The following is a 12,568-nucleotide window of genomic DNA, read 5'->3' on the forward strand; positions in this document are numbered from 1 at the left end:
CCCATTTTTCCCCTGAAAGATTGCACTCAGTTTTGCTGGGTAAGTGGTTTTCAGTTGTATTCCCAAGTCCTTTGCCCTCCAGATTATCATATTCCAAGCCCTCTGATCCTTTAATGTAGAAACTGCCATATCTCATGTTATCCTGACTGTGGCTCCACCATACTTGAATTATTTCTTTCTGCCTGCTTACAATATTTTCTCCTTGACTTGGGAGTTCTGGAATTTTGCTATAATATTTAAGGAGGTTTTCATTTTGGGATCTCTTTCAGGAGGTGATTGGTGGATTCTTTCAATTTCTATTTTGCCTTCTGCTTCTAGAATATCAGGGCAATTTTCCCTGAAAATCTCTTGGAAGATAATGTCTAAGCTCTTTTTTCTGATTATGGCTTTCAAGTAGTCCTATAATTTTCAAATTATCTTGCCTAGATCTATTTTCCAGGTCGTCCTTTCCACCCTTGTTCCTGTCTTTGCAGAAGCGGAAGCCCTTCTTCTAATCAGTTATATCCCTTTAAGTTATTTTCTCCACCATGATTTTAATATTCTTGCCCATCAAGTCTTTTCTTTCACTCATTTTCAACCTTTCCCTTACTACTAGTTTTTCCCTGATGACTACAAACATGCACATGTCTATTCCATCCCTATTTTTGCCAAAGGCATCCTTCAGAGCCACCAAGTTTGAAACTGCAGAATCAACTTCAACTTTACATTTATCTTTATCCCAATAGCCAATCAGTTGCCAAGTTTTGTTGATAATACTTCTACAACATCTTTTCTAGTTATCCCCTTCTCTCCATTCAAATGAATACCACCCTACTTCATTCTCTCATCTCTTAACTGGATGATTAAAATAGTTACTTATCTAATCTCCTTGCTTTTTCACTACTACACACTTTTCATTCCTTTGTCATTTGACTCCCAACTCCATTACAACTGGAATTTCTCTCTCCAAAGTTATCAATGATTTGGTAATTGGTATCTTTGTTGGCCTCTCTTCAGTGTAAGGCACTGTCTCTTTAAGCTATTGTTCTTTCATATGGAGAACTCTGTCGCTGAAATGATGAGAAAAAGTAATTTTGCATAAAGGAAAACAAATCAACTGGTAAAGGATATAAAATGTTGTCTATTTCAGAGGTGAACAATTTAGTGCATTAAAGGAATAATAAAAAGAACTTTGGCTTCATAAAAATTGATTATATCTATGTGTCACGAAACAGTTTTGAAATGTGATATAAGCACTTTAGGTCAGAAAATGAATCGTAGCATAAGTATAAAGACTTATATAACCTTGTAAAGGATGTAGGGCAATGCTACTTTAGTATTTGAAAAATATGATGGTCTAAAGGAGTCAGGGAAAGAACTTTTACTTATTAAAAACTGCTAAAATTGAAATACAGCAAAACAGCTGGCAGAAACAGACTTATATGAGACATTTGAAAACTATGGAATAGCTGAAGACACATGGGAGTATGGTCTCTCAGCTCATACACACATACACATACATACATATAAGTGTGTATCTTTTATTCATTCATTCAATAAACATTTATTACACTCCTGCTATGTGCCAGGTACTGTGTTAAGACCTAGGAATATAAAAAGGGACAAGACACAGGCCCTTCCCTCAAGGAGTTTATAATCAAATGGGGTGGGGAGGAGAAACAGTAAAAAGCAAGCAAATATACATAAATCAAGCTATATACAGGATAAGTAGGAAGTTATTAAAAGAAGGAAGGCATTAGAATTAAAAGGAGTTGGGGAAGGCTTCCTATAGAAGGTGGAATTTTAATTGGAACTTAAAGTTTAGGTTCTTGCTGCCTACAACCATGCTCATGTCTACTCCATCTCTATTTCTGCCAGAGAAAGGATGCTAAGACTCACAAAAATTAAAAGAAAATCATATAATTATTTTCACATTATGGAATGATTAAAAAGGACTGCTGCTTTTATTTGGGATAATGGGTACATTTTACCTTATAAGTGAAAGGTGGGTCATTAAGAGCTAAGAGTTTCTAATAGCATCCAATGAACAGATAATGAAAAGGGAGGGAGTTGATGAAGGCTTGTTGAAATGAAGTTGAAGGATGAAAAATTAGCAAGGGGTAGAAAAGTATTTTCTATAGGACCAATGTCAAGTGAGAGAAATGATTATTTCCTTCTTAAATTAATAATCAGTTGTTACCATTGGGAAGAGTATAATTTTTTCCCTTCCTATTTCTTCATTCTCTAAGTGAAATCAGCCCCTGAAGAATAGAGATGATAAATGAGATTAGATTTTTAAACTCTCCTCAATCTTGTTCAGACCCCATCAACTAGGGACGATTAATTTTGATTAAAAAAGTTAAAAAATATTAATTGGGATGAATTCTAGCCCATTGTGTTCTAATCTGACTTGGGTGGGAGGTAGATACATTGTCTAGATTGCTCAAGGTTGGGGTGGTCTGGGACCAAGTGATATAATCAAAGTAACATACCTGTCTGTTATTAGAATAATTCCATGTCTCATTATAATATTTGTTATTCTCATTAATTATTAACTCATCAGAGTTGACTGTCATCTATCAAGAACACCAACTCTTCCAAGGGCAAAGCGTCAATAGCCTGTCGTGATGTCTCTAGTTATGAGAGTCAGGCAAATGAGCATATTTTTATTAATTATTTGCTAGTCATAATTAATTAAATGATTAATTACCCAAAATTATATCTCTTGAACTTTTTTATACATAACAAAAGAAGATATCATTCTTCCTGAACCAGATGACAAAAAACATACTACTTACTCCTTTATTGGTGGCAAAGACTTGGAAACTGAGATAATGCCCTTCAATTGCAGAATGAATAAACAAGTTTTGGTAAATGTTGCAGATTGGGGGTTCAGAGGGAAATTGTCTATTCCTACTCTCAGATTTCAAGAGGTGACCCTAAAGGGTTGTGACTCCTAATATTGTCATTAATAAGCCCCCATAAAGTGTGCTCCTCCAAATATTAACCAATTAATATCAATTTATTGAGAAAGTATATTAAAGAAACAAATTATGAAAATATCTCCCAAACAGAGGATGTACTTTTCCCTTTATGCCCACTCATTTTCTGGAAAGAATGGATTCAAAAATTAAAGTAGCTAGTAGGAAACATTGCTTCCATAACTTGAAGACACATTTTCCTTCTTCACACACACACACACACACACACATCTTGAGTGAGAATAGATTCACACTTAAAGGAGAAAGACAGCAAGGAACAAACATAGAGAACATGGACTGACAGAAAACTTGTGGCTCCTGGACCTGAGTCATTTTTCTCCCTTGCAGTGTCACCATCAACTTTGTTTCTTATGGTTTACATTGATGGATGAGTCATTCCCTTGCTTCTCTGAGCTTCCTATAGGATGAGATGCCTCAACAAATGCATCAATCCATAATTGGTCTTGGTAAAGTAGGCTGCTTCTTAGGACTGGATCCTTACTCAATTCAATGATTAATGTTTCTAAGTTTTGGCAATCTCTATTACCTATTCAATTTTGCCAAGTAGATTTTTGGTGACTTTTCTGAACTTTTGAGACTCAGAAGATCCATTTTATCTCCAGATTCTGATTAACCTAACATCAGAAAAGAATATACTCAACAGAAACAGGCATCATGTGCCCATGGACACATGGTGGCTAGGTAGGGAAATAAAGCAACTCATGCTACTATCTCACTCGAATTCTTACTCCCCATCTCTGAGTCCCAGAGGACAAAGGACTTGGGAATACAACTGAAAACCACTTACCCAGCTCACATGCTGCCTTTTCTCTAAAGTTTTCCCTCCTCTTTCCAGTAATCTGTCTTTTTTCCTCTGTATTTGCTATTGCTACCAACAACTGAAAGCATAAAGGTAGATCATGGAACAAATGTCTTCTGCCTTGGGATTAAAAGTCCCAACCCTGTTTACTAAACCTATCAATGTTAAGTCACAAAGACTACAAAGCAGTGGTTATGAATTTGAAATCAAAGAAATGCCCATCAATTGGAGAATGACTAAATAAAATGAGGTAGATGATGGTGATGGAATATTATCGTGCTATAAGAAATGACAAGCTAGATCATTTCAGAAAAGCCTAGAAAGACTTTTATGAACTAATGTATAGTAAAGTGAGCAGAACCAAGAGAACAGTGTGCACAGACAGCAATATTGTTCAATGAAGAACTGTGAATGACTTAACTACTCTCAGCAATACAATGATCCAAGACAATGCCAAAGGACTAATGATGAAGCATACTATCCACCTCCAAAGAAAGAACTGATTTTGACTGAACACAGACCAAAGCATGATATTTTTCACTTTCTTTCATTTTTTCTTTTATTCGAGTTTTCTTATACAAAATGACTAATATGGTAATGTTTTACATAATTCCACATGTATAACCTTAATGTGATTGCTTACTGCCTCAGGGAGTGGGGAGAAAAGGGAGGGAAGAAGGGATAAAACTTGCAACTCAAAACTTTAAAAATGTTTTTTTAAAAAATAAGAAAATAAAGTTATTTGGAGAAGAAGAAAATAAAAAGGCTACAAAGCTTTCATCCTTCTCCTGAACCCTTTCAGACCTCTCATATTATGAAAAGTGCTTCCTTGCTTGGTTCTAAAATACCAAAATGCTCCTTCCTATGTTCCTCTTCTTTTTGTTGTTTTGTTTTGTTTTGATTGCGGGGCAAATGAGGGTTAAATGACTTGCCCAGGGTCACACAGCTAGTAAGTGTCAAGTGTCTGGGGCTGGATTCCCAAATCCAGAGCCGGTGCTTTATTCACAGTATCACCTAGCTGCCCATTTTCTTGTTTTGTTTTGGGGTTTTTTTGCATGTTCCTCTTTTTATGAGCCTCGAATCATCACCTCCCTACACACCTGTGGCATCTGCTACTCGCTAACCCACATTCTGTTTAGCTAGAATCATGACACAGGCATGGGATGTTGAAGCTGGCTCATATAGGCTCCAAAAACTAACTGTTCAATTTTCTGTGTGAGCATCTACACTTTGAACATCAGAAAATGCTACCAATTCAGCACTTGATTTATTATGTTTTTTATTGTCTAGACTTAAAACCATAATGAAGAAATTGTCAATAATACAAATTAAACTGAAAAGTATGTCATACAGGGCAGCTAGTTGGCTCAGTGGATAGAGACGTGGCCCTGGAGTCAGGAGGACCTGAGTTCAAATCTAGCTTCAGACACTTGACACGAACTGTGTGAACCTGGGTAAGTAACTTAATCCTGATGGCCTCCCCTCCCCCCCAAAAAAAAGTTTGTCATTTTTTCAAAGAGCCAGTTTTTGTTAAACATTTACCAATACACCTCTGACACAGGCCACTGCTAAGCACCATATTCTCTGTCACCCATGCCCTGATATGACATTTTTCTACATACTATTGATCTTTTCATTCCATGTAGATAAATAACTAATGTCCCATAAATATCCTTAGGCATGTCATTTAGCTCTAGTCTTTTTCTTCACAAAGTAGGGTTCCAACCTAAAATCAATCCACCCCAAATCCTCACATCTTATAAAGTGTATGCTCCCTATTCATCTCAACTCCCCAAGCTTGGACCCAACCTCTAAATGATCTCAGTCTGTACAGTGGAAATTCTCTAGAGCATCAAATTCAGACTGGGCTAGCTGAAAGTTATATGTTGAATCTTAAATCCAGATTTCTATCTACTACATCTTAAGGGCTGTCACAGGAGAATGATGAGTAGAGCCCCAAAGTATCGCACTATGTCCCCTATCATTTCTGTACACCTCTCATTTCTACCTTCATACTATATTTAGTCTAGTATTTATCCCAGGCATCATCCCTATGACACAAGATAGAGTTGTTACTTTAAGCAGAAACTGAATCATTGAACCCTACTGAGCCTCTCCTATGTGGAAGTGACAGATATTGCTCAGATGCTTCCTTTAGCTATAAAATCTGATGCTCATTATTGAACTATCATGAAACTTCATGGACAACAAATACAGTTCCAATTTAACACACTTAGAAGCAAACTTAGCAATGTCTGTTCCATAAAACAGTTGATCCAACCTAAAGGATGGGAAAAAAACTTCCCACAAACCCTTACCAAACTCAAGCTTAAATAATTTTTAGTATAAAAGTGGCAATGCTGGTTAAGAATTCTTAGGATAAAAGCTAATTTTAATTTGCACATAATTAAATGTTACAAGAATGATGATTAAAAATATTAGTATATTAATCTTGAGAGTTAAGATTTCTTTAATATTAGTATGCCCAATCCCTAGCATGGTATTCGGTACATAATAAGTAGGCTCTTGGGGGCAGCTAGGTGGCACAGCGAATAGAAAACCAGCCCTGGATTTAGAAGGACTTGAGTAAAAATTCGGCCCCAGACACTTGACCCTTACTAGCTTGTGTGACCCTGGGCAAGTCACTTAACCCCCATTGCCCTGGAAAAAAAGTAAGCTCTTAATAAATGTTTATGGAGTAATCATTAGTTATTTTTTCCAATTCTGATTACAAGAAATTTAGAAAAAGTAGTAATATATTCCTATGGTGCTTCATGATTACAAATCACTTTCCTTTTAACAACCTTATACGGAAGGAGTTGTTGTTTATTGTTTAGTTGTTTTTAGATGCATCTGACTCTTTGTGAACTCTTTTGAGGGTTTTCTTGGAAAAGGTTTGGAATGGTTTTCCATTTCCTCCCACAGCTCATTTTACAGATGAGGAAACTAAGGTAAAGAGGGTTAAGTGATTTGCCAGGGTCACACAGTAAGTGTGTGAGGCTAGATTTTATCTCAGGAAGAAGGATCTTCCTGACTCCAGACCCAGCACTCTATCCACTGTACCACCTACCTGCCCCATGACGAAGGTAGTGAAAGTACTCATTCTCATTTTACTGATGAGGAAACAGAGGTTCACAGAGATAATAGTGATTTGTCCAAGGTCACACAGGTATTAGTCTACAGAAGTAGGACTCAAATCAACATGTTTTTTCACTATATCATGTTGCCTCTTACTATAGATATTAGAAATGAAAGATCAAAACAATATCACCATCATGAGTATCAGTGAGTAGATCTATGATGACTCTTCTGACCATTTGATCTTTGCCTCATTACTAGGAGAAAGAAGAAATATCAACACAATTGCTAGATGTTTAATTCATGCTTTCTTATACTGAGCATAAAAAGAAACACTATGGGATTTATTCCCAATGAGAGAAACATTGGCATGAAATCCATTTAGCTCTCTGGGACAGGGAAGTGATGGGAACCACTGAGAGCAGGGACAGCTATTCAATAACTGGCCTTAGTGTATGCCTGTCAGTTTGGCTCAGCAATGAGAGGTCATTTAAGAACAGGTTAACAGGGACCTTGAGGTCAGAACTAAAAGAGAGCAATCAGGGAGAGGCTAATGGAGGCCTGGCCTCACAGACCTTGGCCAAAAGAATGTAATGCTCGTCTCAAATAGGAAATGTGTCTAACAAAATGAGAGTTGATTATTCCGATCCAATTCAGAGAATTTGTTTCAAGATGCTTTCTGTAATGCAAACTCATCTATCTCTAATATAGGAAACGTTAGCAGTAGGGCAAATGGGTTGGGGTTTAAAATGAGTCAAGAAATGAAGCTAAGGGAAATTATTGGGAAGAAGGGAAGACTGGAGTAAATCCCAAATTTGGGATGTCAGAGTGGTAACATCATCATTGAATGAAGTAAGCTAAATACCTTTTGGATAAGCTCAAATCTATATGAATGCCTGGTTACTTGGACATTTACATAATCCCTCAACAAGTTTGCTTGGTCGTTTTCAATTGTAATGCTTCTGCACTGCTATAGCTGCCCTGTGTTTGTCAAAAAAAGAAGAAGAAGAAGAAGAAGAAGAAGAAGAAAGACATGTTTTCAAATCTTGTCATGTTATACTTTATACTTTTTTTTTAGTGAGGCAATTGGTGTTAAGTGACTTGCCCAGGGTCACACAGCTAGTAAGTGTTAAGTGTCTGAGGTCAGATTTGAACTCAGTTCCTCCTGAATCCAGGGCCATTGCTTTATCCACTGTGACACCTAGCTGCCCCAAGCATATTCTTTAGAGAAGAATCTTAATCAAAGTTGGACAACTAAATGCAGAGCAAGTTACCTCTTTTATCTGTTATAGCTTTTTTCCAGCTTCTAACCACATTCATTTTATCTACACACCTCTCTTTTTTTTTTTTTGCAGGCAATGGGGGTTAAGTGACTTGCCCAGGGTCACACAGCTAGTAAGTGTCAAGCATCTGAGGCTGGATTTGAACTCAGGTACTCCTGAATCCAGGGCTGGTGCTTTAACCATACACACCTCTTTTAACAAAGTCTATCTTGGTATGGAGAGAAGTTAGAAAAGTTTTACTCTCCTTAACATGGATCAGTCGTCCTATACCACAAAGTTGGCAAACACAGGGCAGCAACACTCCCCAGGGCTGGGGAACTAGATTAAAATGTAACTGAGAAATATTTAGCAAAATAAATAAAAATACAAATAGAACATAGATAATGTTAATATGTGGTTTTCTAAGCCAATATGCACCAGCAGGGATACCTATGTACTGTTTAATGGCCCTGTTTCTATCTAAGTTTGATACTACTCATATACGAGCTACAAGGTAGTATCTGCAGGAGTAGGTCCTTGTTCTCAAAATTTGCAGATCCTGGTCATGGAGCAGACACCACCAAGTTACAGCTATATGTAACATCCAAAAAAGATGAGAATATTACTTATTTTGGCCAAAGGGACATTAGCACATTTTACCTTGGAGGAGCAGGAGGGAGTGCTGTGCTGAGGTACATTTAGGGAAGACTCTATATTCTGGAACAGATGCATCTTACCCAACATCTCCTTCTAGTCACTAAGCTCCAAATAATGCAGTGGAAAGAGTATTGAATTTGGTTCAGATCTGCATTCTGCGTCTCATTGTATGACCCCAGAAAAGTCTTTTCACTTGTATGGGCCTCAGCTAATTCATTTGTGAAATGAAGGCATTGGATCTCCATTCTCTGCCTGCTTTAAATCTATGTCCTAAAGGCTCAATAAATGGAATACAACTTCCATTTATGGAAATACTTAAATTTAAAATATGCATGTAAACACATGTTTAAAACATAAATGTTATATATATATATATATATATATTTGAGATAAAGATAGAGATATGATGGCTTTCATATTCAGAATGTTAGAAAGTTCTAAGATAACTTATCTACATATTTTTGGAGCAGACCATAATTTTATTGTTGTAGAAAACTCTCAATGAGGCAATGCCCTCTAGACATTGAGGGCAATATTGACTCGGATAATTAGTCTTAGAGAGTTGCCTGTGTATACTGAGATGTTGAATAACCCCACCAGAGTCATAAAACCAGTATGTGTCAGAGACAGGATTTGAACGCAGCTATTACTCACATGGAGACTAATTTCTATCTCATACCCTACACTGCCTCCTCAATGTGTTATGTGCTTTCAAGATTTAAAATACTGGTAAATCCCAGATGCCACATTTCATACAACCACTATTTTATATACATATGTACACATGCGCACATGTATGTATTTGTCTCACTCTCAATTTCAGTTTGAGAACAATAGTCATAAAAAAGAGCCAGCAGTTTGTATACTTCTGGAGAATGAATGCTTTAAAATAGAGGGATGATCCTGTAACAAAGTCAAACATTTCCTCTACTTCCTGCAGCAGGCTGGCTCCCTGAGTGCAAACATACAAAAGATTGATGGTTGCTTCACAACTGCAATTCAGTGTGTGGTAATGCCAGATGCAGACAAATTGAAGACAGTTCAGAAAAGCTCCGTGGAGATGATTGAGGGCTAAGGAGAAGATGTATGAGGAAAGGCTAAAGGGGTTGAATATGTATAGCCTTACTAGGGGGAAGAGGAGGTTCTGTCTATGGGTGCCAAACAGGGAAAGAGTTATTGCGCCTGCTGTAAGAGCAAATGATTTAAAGTAATGAAAGGAGATTTCAATCATTTAGACTTGAAAAACTCATAAATTTTCATAACCAAGCTTTGCTGAAAATCTGAAGAGAAAGTAATGCAAGAATCAGACGTATTTAGAATCTTTGTAGTGAAATGTTCCTTCACTCAAGGCATAGGATGCTGTTAACTCCCCAAATGGGAAGGGGGAGACTGTAGGATAGAAAAAAACTCTTTTAATGGTTGAGCTTAGGAGTTTAAAATAAATTGCTAGGCTTTTAAAGTAAAGCCTGGCTAATTTATTCATTCTGAGATAGCTAATTGAGAGTCTTGAGTTTATTAGGGGTGTCACCTGGATTTCATTTCCAAATATCCTACCTGTTTTGCATAGATATGAAAGATTATCTCAGGCCCTTTGCTCTGTATAAGACAGCTTATAGTTCTAATTGGTATGAGGGGAATGGATATGTACAAAACCAAGCTGAGAATTTAGCTAGTTATATAATTCAAAACAAATTGCCTCTCCTTCCAAAAACAAATCTTCCTCCTAAAACAAAAAGGCTTTTTTATTTGATAATTAAATGTAGCAAAGGTCAAAAGAGGAAGAGGTTTATCCTAGAACACGTACATCAGAACATAGACTATAGAGAGCCGCTTTGGATGGATGTTGCACTGGACACCAAATTGGGAATTTAGAATGAAAAAGATGAAATTTGGGTGATGCTATGAATCACATCCACCCACACCCCAGTCCCAAATTTCTACCTGGTGAATACCCAGGACCAATCTTTTTAATGATTTTTTTATAATGCTGCATGGCTATTAGACATGGGATATTGGAATCTCCAAAGAAGTTAATGGTCACCCCCCCCAAAAAAAAGGCAATGGACAGGCACCTGGTAAGCATAAGCAAGTTATACCATGTTTCCACCAAAGAAAACATTGTATCAGGTAAATAACACAAAGCATATCAACAGGATATGTGTGACTGAAAAAATGAAGTAGGTCACTTGTATGATAAGCCTGAGGGATAGCTGATGGACAGCCTACACGTTTCTCAAATATCCACAAAAAGACACTTGATCAAGCATACAGATGTCAAACATGTTACATTGTAGCCAGCAACAATGTGGACTGTGGCCTGAACCAGATTAAAATATAAATGGGAAATATTTAACAAAATAAATAAAAATACAATGAAACATAGATAATGTTAATATGTGATTTTCCAAGTCAATATGTGACACACAGGGATCCTTATGTATGGTTTAGTGGCCCTCATTTCTATTTGAGTTTGATACCACTAAGTTGGAAAAAAGCCCCCAGCATGATGGGTAGATCCCCTATAGGAGATATAAGGAAGAATGTCAGCAAGAGATGAACAGAATGGGAAGGCACAGATTGATTGTCATTTGCAACACTGGAGTGAATACCCACATTGATGAGATCACAGATCCATCAGAATATCGAAGTATGAAGTTTGCCTGGCTTTATTCAATAAATCAGAAATTCTTAACCTGAACCCACAAATGGATCTAAAGATAGATTTAAGTAGGCCTGTGAACTTGGAGAGCAAAGCATTACATCTTTATTTTACTATAATTGATATCCTTTGTAATCCTATGTATATCATTTTATGCTTTTAAAAACATTATTCTGAAAATGGATCCATAAGCTTCACCAAACAAGAGGGTTTATGACATAAAAAATTTTAAGTACCCCTGAACTAGATGTTTTCCAGAGAAGGTGTTTATTAAACAAATCACTTTATGATTGCCCTTGAGAACTCTTCTGTAATAAATCTGTGTATAGGAAGGGATTTTTCTCCCATAAAATCATCCCTTATTTTATTGTGTTTATCTGCATGTTCAAATATTTGATTTACTTAATTCAAGACACACCTATTCTATGACTATCATAGGTAACTAAAATCACAAATAAAGAAATAAATGTGGGGGGCAACTAGGTGGTGCAGTGGATAAAGCACCGGCCCTGGATTCGGGAGGACCTGAGTTCAAATCCGACCTCATACACTTGACACTTACTAGCCATGTGACCCTGGGCAAGTCACTTAACCCACATTGCCCTGAAAAAAGAAAAAAATAAATAAATGTAGTGAAGAATTTGAAAAACACCAATACTGTCTCATCCTAATGGAAGTAGGAGAGGTAGGGAAGGAGATGAGCCTATTAGCAAATTTTTGGTATAACATGTTCTATGAAAAAAATCAAAAGTATATTTTAAATGAAATTAAATATAACCTGTAGGGAATGAAATCTGAACACTTTTACAGCTATAACAATTAATGGGACTGACATTAAAAATATCTTACTTGAATAAGCAATCTCCCATTCTAGCTGATAAATATCTTCAAATGCCAATAGTGAATTTTATGACAATATACACTAGATCAAGTTGACAGTAACTTTTGTACAAGCAAATTGTAGGTGAAAATTTGAAAGTATTTAAGAATTTAGCATATTTGTGCAAATGTTTTATGATCTCACATTTTCATGTCTGTATTGTCCCTTTCTTCCAATTTCCCATGAACATTTTACAAATGCCTCTTTCCCCTGAATTGTCTACAACGTTTACTTTTATTATTGTGTGTTCCC

This window comes from Dromiciops gliroides, chromosome 1 (assembly GCF_019393635.1).
Source record: "Dromiciops gliroides isolate mDroGli1 chromosome 1, mDroGli1.pri, whole genome shotgun sequence".
Taxonomy (NCBI): domain Eukaryota; kingdom Metazoa; phylum Chordata; class Mammalia; order Microbiotheria; family Microbiotheriidae; genus Dromiciops; species Dromiciops gliroides.